The sequence below is a fragment of the Vicugna pacos genome, chromosome 7 (genome assembly GCF_048564905.1).
Source record: "Vicugna pacos chromosome 7, VicPac4, whole genome shotgun sequence".
Classification (NCBI taxonomy): domain Eukaryota; kingdom Metazoa; phylum Chordata; class Mammalia; order Artiodactyla; family Camelidae; genus Vicugna; species Vicugna pacos.
Genome location: NC_132993.1, coordinates 41,892,527 through 41,914,358, shown reverse-complemented (window position 1 = coordinate 41,914,358; position 21,832 = coordinate 41,892,527). Strand labels below are relative to the sequence as shown.

General features: G+C 44.3%; 1 protein-coding gene across 3 annotated transcripts in view; it reads right to left on the bottom strand.

Moving 5' to 3' along the window:
- Positions 1–21,832, bottom strand: part of TRIL (TLR4 interactor with leucine rich repeats) — an 82,613-nt gene that overhangs the window by 47,236 nt on the left and 13,545 nt on the right. The window contains exon 3 of one of the 3 annotated variants that reach the window (XM_072964763.1): positions 16,381–16,465. The exons of 1 other annotated variant lie outside the window; for it this stretch is intronic. The gene's annotated coding sequence lies outside the window, so the exon portion shown is untranslated. Of the gene's footprint in view, positions 1–16,380; positions 16,466–20,385; positions 20,403–21,832 lie in introns of those variants that run through there. One more of the 3 variants, XM_072964764.1, reaches the window with a different exon arrangement.

Below are 21,832 nucleotides of genomic sequence, written 5' to 3'. Positions count from 1 at the left end.
ATATCTGAGCAGATAGGTGCGTGTTTTATGATCACTGTCTCACCTGGTTCCACAGCAACACCTGCCTCTCATTTAGGATGCAAGGCGACTGCAGCCTGGCCAGCGTGCTGGACACATTTCATCTCGCCTTCCTCTGAATTCACGGGTAGAACCTTTTGATATATCTTCCAGGTCACTTCCAAGAATCTCTGGTACTAAAATACTACAGGTCTGTGCTAGCCCTGCTTTCCCGGGGATTAAACTCTGCTTCGTTCTGGGTAAAAGTGGTGTTTTACAGGCTGGAAACAATGTCTTTGATGCTAAAATCACTCCCATGGTGAATTCCAAAACTCTCTTTGGTGGCCACACTTTAAAATCCTTACCAAAAAGTCTTTGAACTTAAAACAATTACTTTATTTCATAGGAAGTTGTTTAAACAGTGAAAGAAATATGCTACCATCCCAGTGCCATCTTGCACGTGACTCATATGCAGGTTCCACACACGCGGCTCCAAACAGTCAAACAGAAACAGGAAAACCAATCATGCCGCAGGGTGCCCGGGCTCAGCAGCGTGGAGATAAAATATTCAGACTGGAGGTTTATTTTCTTCCATTTGTATAAGGATATCCTGGCTTTCTGTGATTATTCGTTGACCCATCAGATTATTCTTAGCATGGTATTCTATACAAAAGGGACTGATTTGGGCTTAAATAAGCAAACAAAAACACTACACAGAAACATCTTCCTTCTCGGGTAGAACAGTGGGAAAAACAGTATGACGTGTGTACATGAAAGAGGTGACAGGTTATAACTTTATGTTTTCTAGCATCATTGATGGCTCCTTAATATCTTTTATCTTTTCAGAGAATTCAGAGGATTCCTTTTACCCCCACTGCTGGGTCTTGCTTGTCCCTAAAGCGTGGATTAATACGTTAGCCACGCACTATTTCTGCAGAGGCCTTGGGAGGTGGCAATTTCAAACATCTTGTTAATAAGTGTTTCCAGGGCAGCTGCCTTAACTCTACCATCACGAGCAGTGAAGAGAAGCAGAGCAGGCACACTTCGGATACGAAGAAGCACTTTAACGCCACAACGCCGGTGGTTTCGGGGCAGAAGTGAACTAATAGAAGTTAGGAAGGAAAGGCTGTTAATGCCAAGAACTGTGATTTCTGCAAGCTGGTTTCGTTTTGTGACTATTTTTAGCGTAATTATAAAAAAACAATGACTGTATGACATTTCATCTAAACATGGGATTTCAAATTGTAAGTCATCTTGGAGATCAGTTTAATTCAATCTCCTCATTGTCTGAATTGAGGAAATCAAGACCATCAGTGGGTGAGTGACTTTTACATGAACATCCAGCCAGTGGAAGAGTCAAGTCTCTGGCTCATAAAGGAGACTATTACCAGGGTGAGTGAACGACACTGAATGATTTATAAAGAATTAATGAGGATCCAAGGTTGAACAATGGCTGAAACATGAAACCTCTAAATTGACAGTTTTTAATTACTATTTTAAAATATATTTGTGGAGAAGCACATTAGAAAGATGTAGTATGTACAATGTTGGAGGGAGAAGTTCTGGCACCTCTGGCTGTCAGTAACAGAGGAAGTCTCTCTTAATGTTGTGTTAGCGTCTGTCCTACTTAACAGACAATATGAAATCTCACAGCACAAAAAAACAAAACTAAGAGTCCATTTATTGCCATAACCAGGGAAAATTTTCCATTAACTTATGAGGAGTATGGAGCTGGACTGAAAACACCAGCCCTTTCAACCCAGAGAGATTGCTAGCCACACAGAACCAAGCGGCCAGACCAAACAGAAGTAGAAATAGGCTTTCCTGCCTCCCTCGCAGTCTGAATCCCAGCTCAGAGACTAAGAGTTAACAGTAAAATGGTCAAGAGTAAAGATGATGTTTTAGTACCACAAATCACGGAGGTGAAGAAATCCCCTGAAGGATCAGGAGGAAGGACAAAATGATGAAGCCAATGAAAAGTGACAGTTACGGAGGCAGAAACAACTTTCAACCTATAACACACAGAAATTCTAACCCATAAAGTTCAGCAAGACTCAGGGAGAGCTGCAACAGACTTGATGCCAAAGATGTGACTGAAACGAAGTTAATACTTATGAACTTACCAAGGTGCAAAAACAGGTAAAGCCGATCTTTGGTGTAAAGAGCCAGATTGGTGTTTATCTCTGGTGTGGGGTTGTGACAGGGACCAGCCTGGGATGGCTGAGGGAAACCTCTGGGAGGCAGGTTTCACTTCTTGACCTGGGAACTGGTTCCACCAGGGTGCTCACTGTGGCAGATTCGTTAAGTTATACATTCTCATTTCTGTATGTATGCTGTACTCCAATATAAATTGTTCAAATGTTAAAAAGCAAGGTAGAGGCAGGCTTTTCAATCAAATACCAACTAAAAGCAAGCAAAGGTAGCAATCATAATCTCAGAAAAAGACATTTCATGGCACACAGTATTATTATATGGCTCAAAGAAGGTCATTTTATATTGACAACAGATCAGTCCACCGTAAAGGTAATTCGTTGCAAACCTCTATGCTTCCAATCAACTAGAAGCAAATTATATTAAGTAAAATATTTGAAAGAGAAATTTACCAAAACAGTAGGGTAGGGAGAACACGTAGATACCCACTTATCAACATGTGCATAATAACTGATGATGTCAGAGGCAGTGTCTACAATTTGAACTTCCTCTCATTAAGGCTAATTACACAATTGCCACCTCCTTGGTCAGAAAACTTGTAACATAATACGGCTCTGTTCCTGGTGAGGAACAACCAGCTACTGGATGGCCGGTCCCTAGAGGAGGAGTGGCAACTTGTCCTCACTGAGTACTCTGCATTTGGGACAGGAGGGGACACAGCAGAGCTGAGGCTGCATCAGATGGGCCAGTGTAGGACCAGGAGAAGGTTTCTGGGCAACGAGCAGCGTTGATTCCTCCCCAAGGCCCTCAGGGATCTTGGTCCGTGTACAGTGCCCGCTTTGTAAAGTTTGCTGCTTTTAGACCTTGATCGTGCACTCATGACCAAAAAGAACCAGAGAGAACACTGGTCCTAGAGGGAATATCTAGTCTTTGAGTTGGCCCATCCACGACCCAGTATGTGACACTTGATGGGCTCAGCACCACTTTCCTGTATCATGCACAGGAAAGCTGTAGATGCAAAGAATGTCCGTGCCTACCCTTTGGGCACTTGGCCTAATTTTCTTGTGCTGTCTGGGGAAGGAAATGTGGAGGGCTCCACCTACACCAACTCACAACTCTGTTTATTTTCCTTTCAAGTCTCCTTTGGAGGCCAAGACGCTGGTGAGATGAATAGTCCATTTATTGCCCTGGGTTAGGACATCACAGTCTGTCATTGCGCCATGTGTTTTTACGTGTGAACTTGGATGCTGGATGAACACTTAAAGTGGAGGAGGCCCTGGGGGGATGACACACACAGCCTGTGGGAATGAATGGACTCGTTTCAAGACTGATTTAAAAGACGATGGGGTCATGGTAGACCCTACCATGGAAGATCAGTGGGCGACGGCTGCAAGAAAATAAACAATCCTAGAATAAAATACGTGGAAGATGGCACCAGGACACATTAAATAAAGTTGACATAATTTAATCAGCTAGGGTTCGCTTGTGATCTCCACCACCAGAGGAGAATTTATAAATACTGTGAGGAGTCAGAGAGGATGCTAACCAAGTGAAATGGAATAATTGTTATAAAAAATGAATAATGACACCCATCTGCCCAGCTGCCATTTTAGGAGGAAAAAATAAATGCAAATGCCCTAAGTGGGCAGAGGGGCATGATTATATTAATCACTAGTGTGTGAATATGAAAGGATTTTATAGAGCCGTCCCAGTCAGCACAGTCCGCCTGGAAGCAGAGGCTGAGGTCGGGGTCGAGATCTGGGCAGACAGAAAATGGAGACAACTAAACATGGACGATGAAAACTTCTGGGGCACTAAAGACTGAAGCCCAGGGTAAAGGAGAGTTTCAGCACTTGTCTCCCGTCTTCTGCTGCAGTGGACGAATAACGTCTTAGGTTGATCTAGAAGCCAGTCAGGCAGAGACAGTCTTCTCTTGTCTTAATAGCTGTTCTTTCTCCTTCAGCACTGATTAGTTTGTGTCCTAAGGACCTGTGTCTCCTGGAACTTACCATGTTTCTTCTTTGTTTCAATTGCTAGCGAACTCCAAGCTAATCCTATGACTCAGCCTCACCAGACGTCTCACGGAACTTCGTTTTCCTCAGTGCTCCTTGTGGGCTGTTCCAGCCTGGCTCTGTTTATGTTCCTTTCATTTGCTCCCTTTTCCTTATGCCTCTTTTTCCTACCCAGACAAATATCCCTATTTTTATTTTATGTTATTTTGTATTCTATGTAGATTTCAAAAAACCATCTTAAATATTTTGACAAAAAGACCTGGTATAAATAAATGGCACCAGAATGACTTCTCATAAGTGAGGTCTATAAAACGTTATTTGCCTTCAAAAGGACAATTTTCAACAAGATCAACAAATATGGAAATAGGGAAATTGGAACTTGGAAGGAAGAGTCCAGATTCCTTGCTTTTACCACTGGTTTATCCTCCTCAACAGATAATTAAAATATTTTAGATTGATGGTCAAGTGAGCTCCTCCATTTTACCTTAAGGGCAAGGGAATTAATACAAATTCTGCCAAAACCAATATATAATGCTATATATTTTTAAATGTTAAGTAACAAATTACAACATTTCCCTAATCTGTTTATCATATTTTCAGGGCATGTTATGTTTCAGATGAGCATATGTTTGGTTCTTTATTTTTATCTGTATATTTTATTTAAGGTTATTTTATTATGAAAGATATACAGGCTTGTGTTAATACACAAATGAATGACAGATGGTAAAAGTCTTCATTCTCTCACCCTCCTCGTCTTAATTCCTAGTGGTTACGATTATTGACAATTTGATGTCTGTCCTGGAATTTCCTATGTGCACACACACAAAAATGTGTAGATTTGTGATGTTCATTACAAAACGAAGCTTTCAATTGTAAATGGATCGAATTAATATACCACAGTCTGCTTACCCCTTTAGTGATCTATTTAGAATTTTCAGTGTTTGCTCCCGTTTGATGTAACAGCTGAAACTGGAAAACAGATGGTGGTCACGTCAGCCCATGGTCAACCCTTGTCATTTTGTAAGCATTCCCCATTGAATCCTAACCCATCGGTGGATCTGAATTCACTTGCTGACTATCTCTTTCATCTACAGTGGGAATTTAATGAGAAGAAGTATGGCTGGGCTTCACTGGTCACACACCAGTGGCTTCAGGATCCCTGGACAGGACGTGGCTCCCATCAGCAAGCATCCTGGTGCTAGTGCTCATTACTGCCTTAAATTTGTGTTAAATCAGTAAATTCCCATAATGGCCACCAGAGGGCATCAATCATCCAGCGCATACAAAGCTGTCGCGCACACCCCCCCCCCCAGCATTGCAAGCTGATGGATGTTAGCTCCTAGCTTGAAGGTGTGTGTCTGCTCACACTGGCTAGTTGTTTTCTTTATTTTAATTCCATTATAATGTTTTAAAGGGACATTACTGACCACCCCTCTTTCCAATTATTGAATGCAACAATGCAGGTAAAGTGCTTTACACAAGGCATTGCTGAATAAACATTTAGCAAATTATTGTTGTCATTCTTATCCCATGGTAAAAAACAGAGAACCATCCCTTGCTATGATATTCTCCTTAACAAATATACTCTTGCTAACCTCTTCTATTTAATATCAGTCCAACGCAGGTTTATCACGTCGTTTTAAAAGTGCTTCTGCCTTGAATTGTCTGATTAATCCAAGTATGGATGAGTGAGTCTAGCTAAGTACACTTTAAAATTTTGTTTTGACTCTTATTTCTTGTTAAATATGCGTTGCCTTATGTATCTCTCCTCAATAAAATGTATTTTGTGGAAAATACACATTACATGTACTTTTTCATCAGTGAATTTTATCCTAGAAAAAGTGCATTTCCTTAGTTACCACCATCCCAAAGGCAGAATTGTGGCCGAGACTGAGCTTTTTATCACTCACAAACATTCAAGCCGTTCACGCCAAAGACAAATGAAAACTTTCTTTCACTAACAAGTAGTCCACAAATGCAGCTGGGGGGTGGGGGTGGGGGCTCCACAGAATTTTTTTAAAATTTCCATTACATCCACATATTTTACAAGTAAATATAGGCAAGTATATTGTATTTAAAAAGAAAATAGACTTTTTGATACTGATTTGCCAATATTTATGATTAAAAACTCAAAAAGGTTTAAGAGTAGTGAAGGACAGTAAGTCGTGAGGCCACACGGTGGCGCTATTTCACTGACTTGAGACGCGATCCCGGTGAAAACAGGAAGATCATGACCAAACAGGAATGAGTCGCCTTCGTGGTGTAACTCCAGTTTGAAAGAAAGGATCCAGTAGAGTTTAACATTAAAATTAACTTGTATAGCCTATTTAAATAATAAAGCAGCACCGATGTGTAAATGTAAGAAGCATGAGGAAATCTCTTTGCTGAAAAGTGGGTTAAGAAATTACATGTCAAGGCTCCCTAATGCTAACTTACGCTGTTGCTCCTAAGAGCAATATTTTACAGCTCTCTCTAGATGCACAAGGAACTTGCATTTGCATTACCATATTTTGTTCTTCCAGTGAAGCAGGCAAGGGAGATTTTAGCTCCATTTTATAGCTAAGGAAACTAAGACATTAAGAAGTTAAGTGATAGCTCCTGACGTCCGAAGATTGCAACACCTTCTGTAGCGCTGAGGAACTCTGAGGGTCCTGACACCTTACTGCTGCTTGGGAGAGAGTGTAAATTCCACAGGCGCTTCACCTAAGCCACTTCGGCACTTGAGCACTCTTGAGTGCTCCCCAAACCCCACCCAGGCAGATCTGGCCGTATCCTAAGGTTTCCATTCACTCCCCATCCACCAGCACAGGTTAGCATCCGAAGTGCTGATCATGAAGACCACAGCTCCCACAATCACAGAATCCCCAGAGATCCTGTCTCCCATCCCAGAAATGCAAAATGATTTATTATCTGCACCCTCCCTTCAGCCATGGAGCAGAAATCTGCATCCTGCATCCAGTCTCATGATAGGCGGGACTGCAGAAAACAAAATCCCATCCCCTCATTTCTTATTCATAGAGAAGGCAATGTATAATATGATTACATACATGATGGATCGGATCTGACAGACAGTATAAAAGGCAAGCTGGAGAACATTACCTAGGGAATGGATTTTTCACTGATAGTCAATGCCTCCTGTAGTCAACAATGAAGGGAGGTGGGGGTGAGACAAATGCAGAGAGACACACAAAGAACTCTCAGTATCAAACTCTCAAATAAATCCCTCCATCGGGCAAAGGCTGTTTGCTCAGCGCCAGGCACTCAGCTGGGTGCTTTATATGCCGCAGCTCTTTTAATCACCCTTGCTTTACAGACACGGAAAAAGAGGCTCCCAGAAGTGAAGTTCACAAACAGAACTTGGAACCCGAGCACACCCAAACCCGTATTCTTGACCATGAACTACACCATCTCCCTGTGTGCTTCTGGGACACGCGCTCTGACGCTGTTCAGGACCTTCCTGCGTGGCCACAGGCCGCTGTCAGCTGCTGACCACGCTGCGTGATGGCACCTGAGACCAGATGCGGAATTCGTAGAAGGAAGTAAAACTGAAGTCTCGGGCCTTCTTTAGCTCAGGCCACTGTGAGTTCTAGGGGGAGTCAGTCACTGAGGGTTCCAGGAGAGCAGAGTAGGCCGGGTTGCAACCAGAAAGCATTTCTAATTAAGCATCTTTGGTACGTTGCCTACAGGGATCTTCCTGAGAAAGGCCCTAACCCTCCAAATTTCTAGTGATTTGTTGTGATTTATTTTTTCAATTAATACTCACTATCATGCCTACTTTCGTATTTGTCACTGTATAGCTTTAAAAAGAGAGAGTTCTCCAAATTATAAGCACCAGGCTTCACAGAGTCAGGATCTGCCCATGCCTGTGCCTCTGCTGTTAAATATTTTGCCTCTCATCCCCTAAAAGGCTGAAACAATTTCTCATAAATCTTCACGCTGTCATTGCTCAGGCGAGTGCCTGAAACCCAGTTGTCCTGGAAAAAGGAGACAGAAGGAAAGGAGAAAGGTGCAGCAGAGGAGGAAGTGGACAGGATTATATGTAGAGTTAGAAATCGGTTTGATCCCCTGAGGGAGAATCAGCACTCTTATGAGCATCTCTCTTTTTAAAAAGGCAGTCTTCTAAATAAACTGGCTCTCTGCTCTTCTGATAGATCTAGCTTACTCAGGACAGCTTCAGTAGACTATCCAATAACAAGCCAAAAGGGTCACTATGTCAGGGGCTCCATGTAGCTAGGGACAAGACCTAGACTTTCTTCCTGTGATTTTTTGGGGGATGTTTTGTTAACAGGAATTACCAGATTATATTAACTACTGATGATCGGTCATGTATGATTTTGCCCTCGTCCAGATGGAGGATCTCAAAATTCCTTAAACAGTTCAGCCACTTGTTCTGGAAGTTTGCAGCAGCCCCCATGTCCTTCATCACATAGTAGCTGCCCCCAGTCATCTTGGGCTCTGCGTCCACAGAGCTGTAAGTGCTATTTAAATCCTTGGATCTGGGGGAGGGAGGTGATTCAACCACTGTACCAACTTCATCAGCCCAAGCTACCTGGGTTCCCCATCCATGTTGATCATATTGACAAGTTCACTGTTGATAACCCTTTTTTAATACCTCCGTGGATGTCATCTTTTCTTTTAGGTAGTATCTATTACCAGAGTATTGGAATTCAGGCTCATGTCAACTGAGGGGTGTCAGAGTCATACTAAGTAAAATGACAAGGTAGAGAACGTTAAATAAGCTTCAGAAATATGAACAAACACATAGGAAATGCCTATTCTTTCCACTCCTTTAAAAAAAATCTATGTGCATTTTGTGGTTTTAAAACACAAGCTGCTGCTCTAACCAGTCACATTAAGAGATAAGAAAAGAGAAGGGGAGATTTTTTTCAAATGTGGGGCATTTAAAGGAAGTAGTGGAGTGTCTCCATCTGGTGTATGTTCATATAAATTAGAAATAAACAAGTGCACATTTCTTCTATTAAGCCTATAAATCTTAAGGAAACCCAGCTGCTGCCCATCCCCAAGGCTTCTGCAAATTTTCTGTTCACAATATCTGACCTTCCAAGCTCTTTATTTGTTGTTCTTTGTTGGTATGGCCTACACTCAAAACTACTGTAATAGCTTTAGTCCAGAATTAAACTTTAGGCTCCTTTGTTTTATCTAACTGTCAAGAGAAATTCTAGCTCCTATAGCCTTAAATAAAATTTTATTTTATGGAAATAGAAACACCCTTTGCAACAAAGTAAATATCTACCATGAATTCACCATCCAAGCTTTGGTAGGTTGATGTTTGTGCTTTATATTTTGAGGCAGGCACATATATAACTGAAGCCCACATCTAGATGTAAAGTTACTTTTAAAAACGTCCTCATTGAAGACAAGGTTCAACTCAACAGAGTAGCCTTCTTTGTCTCCATCTCTTGGTTTTCATCTTTTTAAAAAAGTTACCCTCAATACTTTTATAGGATTACTAATTACCCAATGTCACCATGACAGGAGAAAGCCATTACAATTGTCTCTAGTTATCTGAAATTCAAGTCGGCTTACCAAAGCTCTTAAGATGACAAATATATGCATTTGTTAAGCTGTGCCTGTCCCACCAGGGTTAACTAGATGGTCTGGAGGCGGGTGAGGAGGGGCACTTGCAAAGCAGGGCTCTCCACTGAGGAGCAGAGACATCCTGGAGTTTTTGAGGTCCTGCTTAGAAACAACAAATAACAGATTATCCTTTTTTTTTTTTCTTCCAGCTGAATCCTGTCTATTTTTCACGTAGCATCTCTCTTCAGGGCATTCATAACGCGCTTCTCGTCGGATATCTCCAGCCACAGGAAGCTCTTTTTATTTAAAATGGAAGCAGCTTTGAATTCTCTCCGCGAAGAAGAGGCCCAGGACCCCGGCAGGAAGGAGAAGAGGTCACCGGGTGCAGGAATGCCTAAGAGTGGGGTCGCAGGAAGACCGGGTGGAGCCCGAGGAGGAAAGGGCGCGGCTGCGCAGAGAAGTCGCGGATCGCGGTGAGGCTGGGCCGGAAGCTACAGTTGTTCTTTGCACCCACCCACTTCCCCAGCCTGTCCCCTTCTTGGCTTCATTCTTAAAAAAGCAATTTCCTTAGCGCCTTTCTTCCATGTGCTACAAAACGAAGTGACCGCTAGAGGGCAATATGGTGCAAGGCAAAAGCTTGCTCTCGCTCACGTTGAGAAAACAGGACAGACAAATCAAGTAGCATACAGGTACTGTAAAGAGGGGTGTTGAGGGCGCTTTCCAATCCCTCTTCTCCATGCGCTCCCCAAACCTCAAACATTAGCTGAGTGATAAAGTACCACGGATGCTCTCTTTCTCCCCTCCCTGCCTCGGTGACCCTAGATGCCTCTGCAGGGCAGGAGAGACTTCCCCTCTACTTTCTCAGGTTCAAGAGCTGAGTCTATAAAGTAAAGTGACAAGAGGCAGATTCATAGAAGAAAAGGTACACAAATTTACTGTTTTTTAATGTTATGTGCATATGGAGGTAACATGGGGAAAAACATGAATACCCCAAAAAAGCGATGAGATTTGAGGTTTATGTGCCGTCTTAACAGGGGAGAGTAAACGACTTTTAGGAAAGATGAAGGGCCCTTAGAAGTGTGGACGGGATGTATGCTCATCTGCGACCGAGCGTGTCTGGATGTGATGTCTGCCTCTAGTCTCCTCTCCTCTGATAAGAGCCAGTCTTCCCTGGTTGATGAAACTCCCGGAGAGGAGACTGAGGACAAAGGGGCTCCTTTCTGAGGATCTGCCTTTAGGCAGAGAAGGGCAGTTCAGAGACAGTCTTCTCTTGCACTTGCTGTTTTTCAAGTGCCTTCAGCTCAGAATTATCAGTGCAGTAACATGGCACATTTGGGGCGGCATGTCCCTGAGACAGTGACATTAAAGATGAAGGGGGCCTGGATGTAAGTCACCATCTAAGAGTTGTCCTCAAGAAAAGCTGCCCTGGACAGTCATCTGGCTCACACTGGATTTTAAGTGAATGAAAAATAACCCTTTGCTGTGTTAAGCCACCGAGATATCAGGGTTTATTTGTAAAGCAACAAAGTCCATCCCATCCTGACTAATACAATGAATTTTTTTTAAAATTTTTTTAATTGTACAAGAAGTAAATATAAAGAAAATACTAACTAAACAATGGCCCAGGATCTAACAAAGATGACGAAAGCGGTATTCAAATGCAACTTAGGGTTGTAGAGTCTTAGAGCTGATCTTCCAAAAGAGTTGAAAGCCAGGGCCCACCTGCCCTCACCAGGCCCTCCCAAGAGACCAGGACCAGGCTGGGATCCTGCGCAGCCAAGGGTTACAAAACAGAACTAAAGGAGATAGTAGTTTCAGGCACCAAACCTGAGCCTCTGCCTCCTTGGAAACCAGCTGAATTAACAGCTCTAAAAATTGGAAGCAGAATAATTAGAATCACTCGGCGTCTGGAGGAAGAGATTTACAATTATCTACCTTTCCTTGGGCAGCATGATGTCCTCTTACTACTTTTTCTTTTATGGAACTCAGCCTTCCTACAGCCTTGTCACGTCTATAGATTGCTTGTGTGATTCAATGCCTTGTACCCCAAGGCCAATTTTTCCTCTTTCAGTCCTCAAGCTCTGATTGGGATTGAAGTCCAAATTATTTGTTCTTTCTCATTACAGCAGCCATGGGAATGGACACACATATATGTTCATCTTGGGTATGATTTAAATACTGATCAAAAATCATACTGTTTCCAAGTGGGAAACAAGGCCCATGGAGTCGACTGTGTCCAAGTAAATTCTCTTCCCTGGAGAAGGGCCGAGTGGGATTGATCTTGAGACTTAGATATCTCTGGGGTCCAGTGACAAAGCAGGAAGAGCACCAAACAAGCCGGACTCCAGTATTAGTTTAGCTGTTTGTCTTTGAGCAAGTTGATGACTTCTCTGTGCCTGTGTTTTTCAAAATGGAAGGAGTAACGGTTACCCCGACCAGCTAACTGATGCTGCGGTGAAAGCAGGTGGTAGCTATGAAGTAGGGACTGTATCACTATTGGCTAACACACCTTGAGTACCTACTACACAGCAGACACAACACTGAGCAGTCTGCACACGTGAAGTCATTTAATTCTCAGAGCCGACAAATGCAGAAACCATTATGTTATTATCCCCTTACACAGAAGAGAAAACCAAGACTTGATTGGAGAGGGCGAGTAACTTCCTAGAAGTTACTATCACTTGGTTACTAAATGCTGGGGCCAGAACTCAAAGTCAGGTGCCTGCGGCCACAGAGCCTTAGTTCTTAACCTATGTCCGGCCGCACAGGGTTAATCTGAATAGTCTGAATTAGGCAGGGGTGGACAGGCGGCAGCCAACACTGCCTGAGTGCACCATGCTGCTTAGCAACGGGACAAAACAAGTGGCCCTCCAGAAGGAAGGGAAGTGAGCCTCCGGGGTGGGTGGAGGAAGGACGGCCGGCGGGGGAGGGGTTGGGTCCTGCCAAACCAGGGAGGGTGTGAGCGGTGAAGGGCACTGTGGGCAATGACCCCTGCAAGCAGAGGCTCTCGTGGGGAGAACATGCCCACTGCCCACTCTCTGCGAGCCAGAAAGCCTCTGCCAGGCTTTCTGACATCCAGACTCTGCATCTCTTTGGTGCTTTCTCCTTGGCCCTCTGGATGGTGTAGGTGATACTGGGATTTTCAAAGTTTAAACTTGAACGCTCTTCACGTAACTAATCTGAATGCATTCTCCTTATTATTTGTAACTGGGCATGATAGCTTATGAGGTGCCAGGGCCAACAAGGAAGACAGGGAATGGAAATCCCTGGTCATCTAAGTCCAACCTTAACCCTGGCATATGGGCCACCTGTAGATGGTGAGCAGAGGAGGTGCCAGCCCTCCAAGGGCCTGGACTGTGGAAGCCTGGCTGGGGGGTGGGCCAGGGAGCGAGCGCCACTCTCCAAAGCCAGCATCTACCAAGAACCTTAGAGGAGAAAATTTCAGATGAATAAGAAAGCCCCAAAGAAGCCCCACACATCCAGGAAAGAAATGGGGCATTTCACACTTCCCTTGAAACGGGTAAGGGGGTACAATGGATACTCCTTCTTAAGTGTGAGTTATTTCTGTTCTTTATACAATTAGAGAGGCACAGAAAAGCTGCACCTCAAATATCGCCATGAAAACTGTATCATATCTCCAAGGAATTATTTTTCATTTTGTTAAGGGTGATAAAGGTACTGTGGTTATGTTTTGTTTCCTTTTCTTTTTTTAAAAAAGAAAGCATTTTGCAGTAGGAGAAGACGATGTGATGTCTGGGATATGCTTTAAAATAATTCAACAAAGAATAAAAAGAAAAAGGAAATGTTGCAGATCATTAATAACTGAACTGTTCATTGGAGTGATGCAACTTTGAGGCTTGTACTATCCCTACTACTTTTATGTGTGTTTGAAATTTTGCATGAAAAAGAAAATGAGCTTATGGAACAGTCATGCAAAGAACTTGCAGATATGCCCAGGATGTATTCCTTTGGTCTGAGTAACTTCAGAACCTCTGCAAATGTCAACAAAATCTTCGTGCCTAAAATCTCTCTGTGCTTTAACAGCCGCTTCATGAAAATTAATTAATCAGATGAGACTGTCATTAATGTAGGGAGTTAGGAGAATGACAAATGAAGAAAAATTTGTTTTTGAAAAAAGAAAAATAGAGGCTGGGTACCAGGAAGCTGAAGGACATAGAAGTACAGAAACTATACTGTGGGTCTTGGGGAAGTGGGTAAACTGTCTTCCCAAAGGAGTTCTCCGACGGAAATAAATAAAGTACCATGGATGGAAGACCAGAATATCTGGATACGACTCTGGTCCTTGCCACTAACTGGTTGTGTGTCTTTGGGCATGTCATTTGTATATTCATTCATCAAACATCTGAAGCACCAGGGTGGGGAGAGAGACCTGAATTGCACCATCTGCCCTGGCTTAACATCTCTGGGAGGGGCTGCTGACTAACCAAGCCCCATGTAGTGTGGTCCAGTGCTGCGCGTGCGCTGTGAGTCCTGATGGGGTTGTTGAGGCTCCTGGGGAAATGCAAAAGGAAGAAGAGCTTGGCATGCGTAGAAAGGGGAGATGGTATTGCAGGGGCAGGAACTGCATGCACAAATTTGTGGACATGTGATCCAGATCCTCATGGATCTAATGAGGCTGGAGTGTGGCGGGTTTTTAGGGATGTGGCAGGGACACAGCTGGAGAAGTAGGTGAAGCTCAGATCCATTTGACAATTCACTCAACAAAAAGCCATTGAGCTGAGCCCCTCCTGTGGACCAGGCAGTGCCAGGGGCCGGATACAGCAGCAAAACAAGACAGAGAAGAATATCCAACTTGGCAGAAATTACATGGGTGCAAGTGAAGAAAAAGACCATACAGAAGACGAATGAAGAGAGAGTATGTCAGCCGACAAGCTGTGAGTGCAGCCAGCCAGACACACAGGGGTGGGGGTACGGGGATAGAGAGCGTTGGGGCAGTCGGTTTCAGTTTGAATGTCTGAAGCATGTTCTGAAGGAAGAAAGAAATGAGCCTTGCTGGCAGCTGGGGGAAGAATATTCTAGAAAAAGTTTTTAGGACCTTGAATACCAAGAGGAAAAGCTTTGTCCTCACAAATGGATACAGTGGATTTTAACCGGAGGATCCAAACGGTCAATTTCCAGTTTTTAAAGGACCATTTTTCTAGATCTGTACAGCAGGTAGGTCGAAGGAGGCAGGGAGACCAACTGGGAGACAATTGCAGAAAATTCCACCAAAGAGACTCTGAGTGTGTGAATGAGAAGTGCGTGTAGCGGGGGAGGGCTTGAGAACAAACAGAGGAGAACTGCAAATTGGTAGGAGCTGTCTGAGGCTGGCTGGGGAGGGGGAGGGGGCGGATGGAGGCTACGATGACCCCCGTGCTCTGATTTCCACAGAGCGGAGGGGAACGGGGCACGTGGAGTTGCCCACCTACTGACCTTGCCCGATCCTTGGTCACATGTCTTACTGGGACACAACTCTCACCAGGACAAGAAGGGCCAGTCCACAGTCAAGGCTGCCAGCAGTCAACTAGGCCTGTGAAGGGTTACCCCTCCCGCTGGTGGCTGGCATCTTCCCGCGTGTCACAAGACCACAGCCTCCCTGGTGGGGAAGGGTGCACCTCACACCGTCAGCTGGTAATCTTTCTTATTTTAAAAGGAACACCCTATTCTAAAAGGCACAGTGCAACGCCAGTTTCCAAGCAGAGGAAAATGCCACTGTGCCCTTCATTACCAGAGCCACGCTTTGTTTGCTGGTACAGGTTGGTCTTGTGGACATTTGTATCCGTTCTGCTCCATTAGGCTAATTTGTTTTTGGATACAAATGAAAGCTGCTGTCCTGAGCCCACTGTGCTGCCTTTTCAGAAACACCCCATTCTGTGTGGAATGAGTTAGCAGGTTTTGTAGATGCAAAAGATATGTCTTTGATTTAATATTCAAGCCAGACAAGGAAAACTGCCCACAGGAGCACAGAAATAATTAAGCAGTATCATATAGAGTGGTCCACGCAAACGCCACATGCCTGGGGCAGGTCAAGGGTCTAACTGCTTCCTGATGTGGCATTTGCTGTTACACTTTCTGCATCAAAAAGCATGTGGACGCTGGGAAGATGCAACAGGAATCCTCCTGCCCCCAGGCCACATGTAGGAGTGCCCCACCAGGAGGAGTCATCCTGAGGGGACTGGAGCCATCAGGGTAGGCAGGGCTGGTTAACATAGGAGAATAAGCCCTCTCCACTGCTGTAACTGCCTGGGATCTTTCCACTCAGCTGCCTGGGTACCACAACAGCCGCCATTAGTGGCTTCATTAAGTTAAGACAATGGCTGTCTACTAGGAATCAGCGAGACTGGCTGCATAATTTGTGGGGCCCAGGGCAAAGTGAAAACGTGGGGCTCCTTGTCCAAAAAGTAAGGGAAAAGTAAAGTTGAATGAGAATATAAAATTGTTTCCGTCTTCTCCAATCTCTACCTCAACTTGTTATGGTGTTTTCAATTCGCTATTTAATGTCATGCTAAGTAAAGAAAATTTTACGATGTAAACTGTTAGTGTGAATTTTTACTGTTCATCTTTGCACATGCAATGCCAGTTTTAAAGGCAAATAGACATGCAGTTAACTCATACGCAAAACTACCAAAATCACATGATTTCCATCGTGTAGCTCATACATGCATACATATTTCGTTCTTACCAGAACGGTGGAAATGCTGCACAAAATGAACTCAGATCTCTTCTTGATCACGTGTCATCTACCATCCCTCTCTGCCTTTGCCTTCCTGAGGAATAAGGAAAGAAAAAGAAAAGATGGGCTCTCCTACGATTCCCTCTCCTTCTCTGTTGTCCTTCCCAGGATAAGCAATGGCCTCCCACAGCTAATAATTGATCAGTGGCACTTTCTTAGTTTGGACAGATGCATCGTGGTCGTGTAAGATCGTAATATCAAAGGGAAATAGGTTAGAGAAGGTATAGGGAGCTCTCTGTATTATCTTTGCAACTTAAATGTAAATCTAAAATTATTACAAAATAAAAAAGCTTATTGAAAAGAGGAAAAGACTTCCTTAGCACCTTGCCAAGAATCACTGGGTTAAAAGGGGGGCGGCATGACGTAAATGGGGGGGCATCATCGAAGGCATGACAGCAGCATTTGTCTAACTTGTCTGATAAGCTTTACCTGGGATAAATTCCTGTACCCATTTCTAGAAGATTCTGGTTTATTCAATCTGCGGTGGGTCCCAGGACGGGATTTTTAGCAAGCAGTCACCCTGGGAAGTCTTATCAGACAAATTCAGGGACTGTCAATTGGAGTGCAGTGGAACAGGTAAACTCAGGGCCAAACGCCAGCTGTGTGACCTCTTCTTGCTTACTGGATTTGTAAGTTACCAGCTATGTGACCTTTCAGGCGCTGACTTAACTTCTTAGAAAAATCAGTCGTTATATGGCCCTACTGTAGTGACATTCAAATGAAGTATATAGAAAAACACCTGGCACAGGGCTTGACACACCGTGTGTTATAACCGGCACAAACACCTTGTATTCTGATTTTTCCTTCTAAGGAGAACTGGCGGTTAATGAACTGTGACCACAGTTCTTAAACAAGTTACACCAAGACCCATGCCCTTTTCCCAGAAGATAACACACACCAAGAAAATAGGACACATAATCTCTTTAAGGGTCCCTATATTTAGAGATTATGCTTGCTCATTTATTTTCTGAGAGACGATGGAGAGACAGTTTCCCCTTCAATGAGAGAGTCAGACTGGCCATTTCCACTGGTTTTGCCCTGAGGAAGGTCACTTGATTGCCTGCACAGAAGCCCCAGGCACATTTGTGGCAGGAGCAAAAGCCTCTGTGTGTCCCCCTTCCCAGCCAGCCACCCCGTGCAGGCCCCGGAACAGCTGGGACGCTGGATGGAATTCCTCTGCTGGCAGAGGCCAGGAAGCAGCGTGGGTAAAATATGAACACGGCTGAGCCTTGTATTTCATGGGAAATAAAAAGACAGTAAAATCCTTTGGCTGCTTTTTGTCTCTGGATGTCCTGAAACTTCCGTTTCTTTGTGAGGGAAAGAATCACCCCTAATTTAGACAAGCCCTAAGACAGTGTGCCACAAGTTGCTGGTCCCCTCACCCCTGCTGGAAGGATACATTAAATCTTTATCATCTCTGAACATCTTAGAAACAAATTTTTCAAGGTGCTAAGAAGAGGGGCTTGTGGCAGGCATTGGCCAAGAGGCAAAGGAGGTAAAGATACAATGAAGACTGGGGGCTTACGAGGCAGCATTCAGCACAGGGTCTTAGAACATGTGCAAGATGTCGGGGTGAAACAGAGGGTCATCCTGTACAGAGGGTTACCCTTCCACAGTAAGACCACCCTCACGCCAGGTCTACTCTCACCATCCTATCGATACATATTTAAAGGTCCTATCCACTATACTCCGCCTCATGCTAGAGCCATTCATAACGCTGCTCTCAAATGCCATCCGAGCCCAAGGAAATGTTAGGTGTACACATATGTACACACACACATATGTACACACACACCCCCCAACCTATCGGGATCAATCAAAGCAAAAAGGGAGACTTTATTGGGAGACCCTAAGGGTACCCAAAAAAGTACAGTAGAGCTTCACAAGGGTCCAGAATTAGGACGTTAAAGTCACTCTGAGCCAAGGCAGTGACCTGCCCATCTCTTCAGGGATGGACAATCTTTGGTGTCTGCTTCCTTGGAGATCTCTGATTCATGGCAAAATTCCCCCAACCCCTCACTTTCCACCTCTCTGTGCAGATGGATGAAAATGGTGGCTCCAAACTCCAAAGCTCTACCTTTTCCAAGCTCCAGAACAACCAACCTATGACGTTCTAGCTCCTGGAGCAAGATACTGCTGTGCCAGCCTGGGTTGTGAGTTCACCTGCCACGTCGGGTCATGCAACATAAGCATGATCTACACTCAAGTCCTTCTTGTGGTGTGGGGGGTCTGGACCAAGTCTCCAAGAAGAAGGCGTGGTCTCAGTAGATACCGCAAGAGATATTTACTGCAGGTGAAAAATGCCGTGCTGCTAAGTCAGATTTTTTTTTTTAGTGCCTTTGCTATCTTTTCCATATCTCCTGTTCATCAGTTCTGTGTTCTACACTTGGATGTTGGAATCTGGATCAGAAAGGAAATAAAGTGAAGGAAGAGAGCAATGACGGACCATTTCAACATTAAAATTATCTGGAAAATAGTCTGCAGAGATATTTAGACTGCCTAACATGGTCTTTCTCCCTTCATGCGCTTGCCATTCACAGTGGAGAAGAAACACCCACTAATTCTGCAAGTTCCACTGAGGGCATGCAGCAGGGCAAAGGAAACTCTTCCCCAGCAGTGGCCTTCCAGGGCGCACCTCGCAGCGGGGAGGCACAAACAGGAGAGGCTATAAACTGCTCACAGAGGAAGAAAGGCAGAGTGGAAAGGTTAGGAATGAAAAAGGATCTGATGGCAGGAAAGCTGGTTCAAATTAATGAGACAATGCAAGCCTTGACATTCTTGATGGATGTCAGCGGTTAAGTGCTAGCCGGACCTTCTGAGGTTACAACCTCCATTCAGACCTCAACTCAGGATGGCAATCTGAAACCCAAGGCCATGGGCGGAGAGCATCTGCGAGCCCAGCAGGGATTAGTACCGTGGCCTTGGGAGGCCCCTCCAGGCGGCTGCTTCCTCCCTTGTACCAGTTATCCCGAAGCCAGGTGTGCTCTGGGGGCGACAACAATACCAAGTAATTAAGACAAAATGTTCTTGGCTGTGTCTCAGGCATATTCTTTAATGACAAGAACAAAGGGTTAGTTGATGAACTAATTTTTGGTGGGGAAGGCGGCAGCATCTATTATTAAATGAATGCTTAGGATTTTTGTTTGTTTGTTTTTCAATAGCCCCATTATAATTTCAGTTCAGATACTCCAAAGCTCATGTTTCCTAATTTATTATCGCTTGCTACAGTCCTCTGGGATCCCATAATTGAATTTTACTGGCGTCATTACCATATCCACAAACAAGCTAGTCTTCCTGAACTAAATCAGTCAAAGCCTGTTGGTTGGCCCACAGGAAACGTGCCCAGAGTTGAAGCTGACCTCAGCATAGAAAGGCAGGCAAGTTTCCCTGGCCAGGGAGACCGGCTACTGCATGTGGTCAGCCCTGAACATCTGTGGGAGAAGTAGGCACACAGGGCAAGAAGAGAAGAAGAGGAAAGAAAGTATGAGGCTCCAAACACCAGATCCCCCAAATAACCAGATTATTATCCCACTCAGTCCAAAATAGACCAGCTTCTGAGACATGGGGTCTACATACTTGGTTGAGAACCAGGAAATTCCACAAGGAGATGTTGAAATTCCATTAAAAAAAAAAAAAGCAGATTGACAGCCTACATCCTCTCCTTCTTACATCCAAAACAGGAAAATAAAAATCATAATTTAGATGCATTTTAGGGCTACATGGACACATAGCAATCATCTAAATCCAGGCTCCTCGTTTTCCACTGGCGGCTCAAAGAGATCAAATGAATTCTTATCTCAATGTAATATTTAAATTTTTTAAAAAATCCACATCCTTCAAAGATTTACTCTTAAAAACTTAGGGCAACAGGGAAGCAGAGTGAAAAGAATACAGATAGAAATTGACTGCCACTTGCCTCCTGTGAGCCCGTGGGTTCGGAGTTGCTGACCTCTGAGCTGTGATCACTTCATCTGGAATATGGGAATAATAATAATAATAGTAATAATAATAATAATAATAATAATAATAATAATAATGGTTTCTGTGAGGGCTGACATAATGCATACAAAATATCTCACAAAGCACCCGGTGCTCAGTCTTAGCTAAACATGATTCTACCTTGGCATTTGTTAAAGGAAACAGAACCTTTATTTTGAAAATACTGTACGGCTAGGAAGATAAGTAGCTGAAAGGATGGGACTTTGCTGAAGGACCTGCTCCTTCCCAAATAGTTCCCACCAAACTCCAGAACCCAGGAAAGGAGAAAGACCCCTCGGGTAAGCACCCCCACATTTCTAAAGGCATCAGGCAAGGACTTTGGGTGATTTTGCCTGGGCAGCTAAATTCACATACCACAGGGACTTTGCAAAAGCTATGGGGACCCAGGTCCTCTGACCCACAGATCATATTTCAACTCAGGTGCTGTTGGTGTTCTCAAAAACATCACTATCCTGATGAAGGATGAAGGAATGTGACCACTTCTCCCTACAGGCTTCACTCTCCCACGTCCTGATTTCTTGTCAGAAAAAAAAAAAAAAAAAAAACCATCAACTCCACCATTTCCTCTCCTGTTTTCATGTCCCTTCCCTATTTCTTTTAAGTGAAAATCAAGAAAATAACCCAAATGAATCAACTGTCAACAGATTAAATTCCGTTAGGGGCTAAGTTGTGTCTCCCCCAGCCTCAAAATTCAGGTGTTGAAGTCCTAACCATTAGTATCTTAGAGCGTGACATTCTCTGGAAACTGGGTCATCGTAGTTGTAACTACTGTTAAGATGAGGTCATACTGAAGCAGGCTTTTACCTCAATATGATTGGTGTCCTTGTAAAAGGGGGAAATCTAGACTCAGACAGGCACACAGGGAGAACGTCACGCAAAGATGAAGGCAGAGATGCGGCTGATGCGTCCACAAGTCAAGGAACGCGGAAGACTGCCAGCAAACCACCAGCTGCGAGGAGGCGGCAGGGACCTGACTCTCCCTCAGAGCCCTCAGAAGGAGCCAGCCCCGCGGACACCCGATCGCGGACTTCCGGCCTCCAGGGCGATGAGCTAACACATTTCTGTTGTGTAAGCCATCCAGTCCATGGTACTCTGTCACAGCAGCCCTAGCAGGCGAAAACAAATGGCAACCACTTCTTTCCGGAAATATATCCTCTTTTACCTCCTGAACCTCGTTCCAGACCACTGTGGCCGGAGCACCAGGCACCCTCGCACCCAGACCCCCTCCCCACAGCTGCTTCGATGGGGCTCTGCTCCACCTACCACCCAAGCAGGCTTGGTGCTGTCTGTGAACTCAGGTCCCGGAGTTCGCCTCTAAACTCCAGGCCAGGAAGCAGTCAGTACCACGCTGGGGTGGGGGGTTGGGGGACACAGCGCCAGCATCATCCAAGGTCACGTCCCT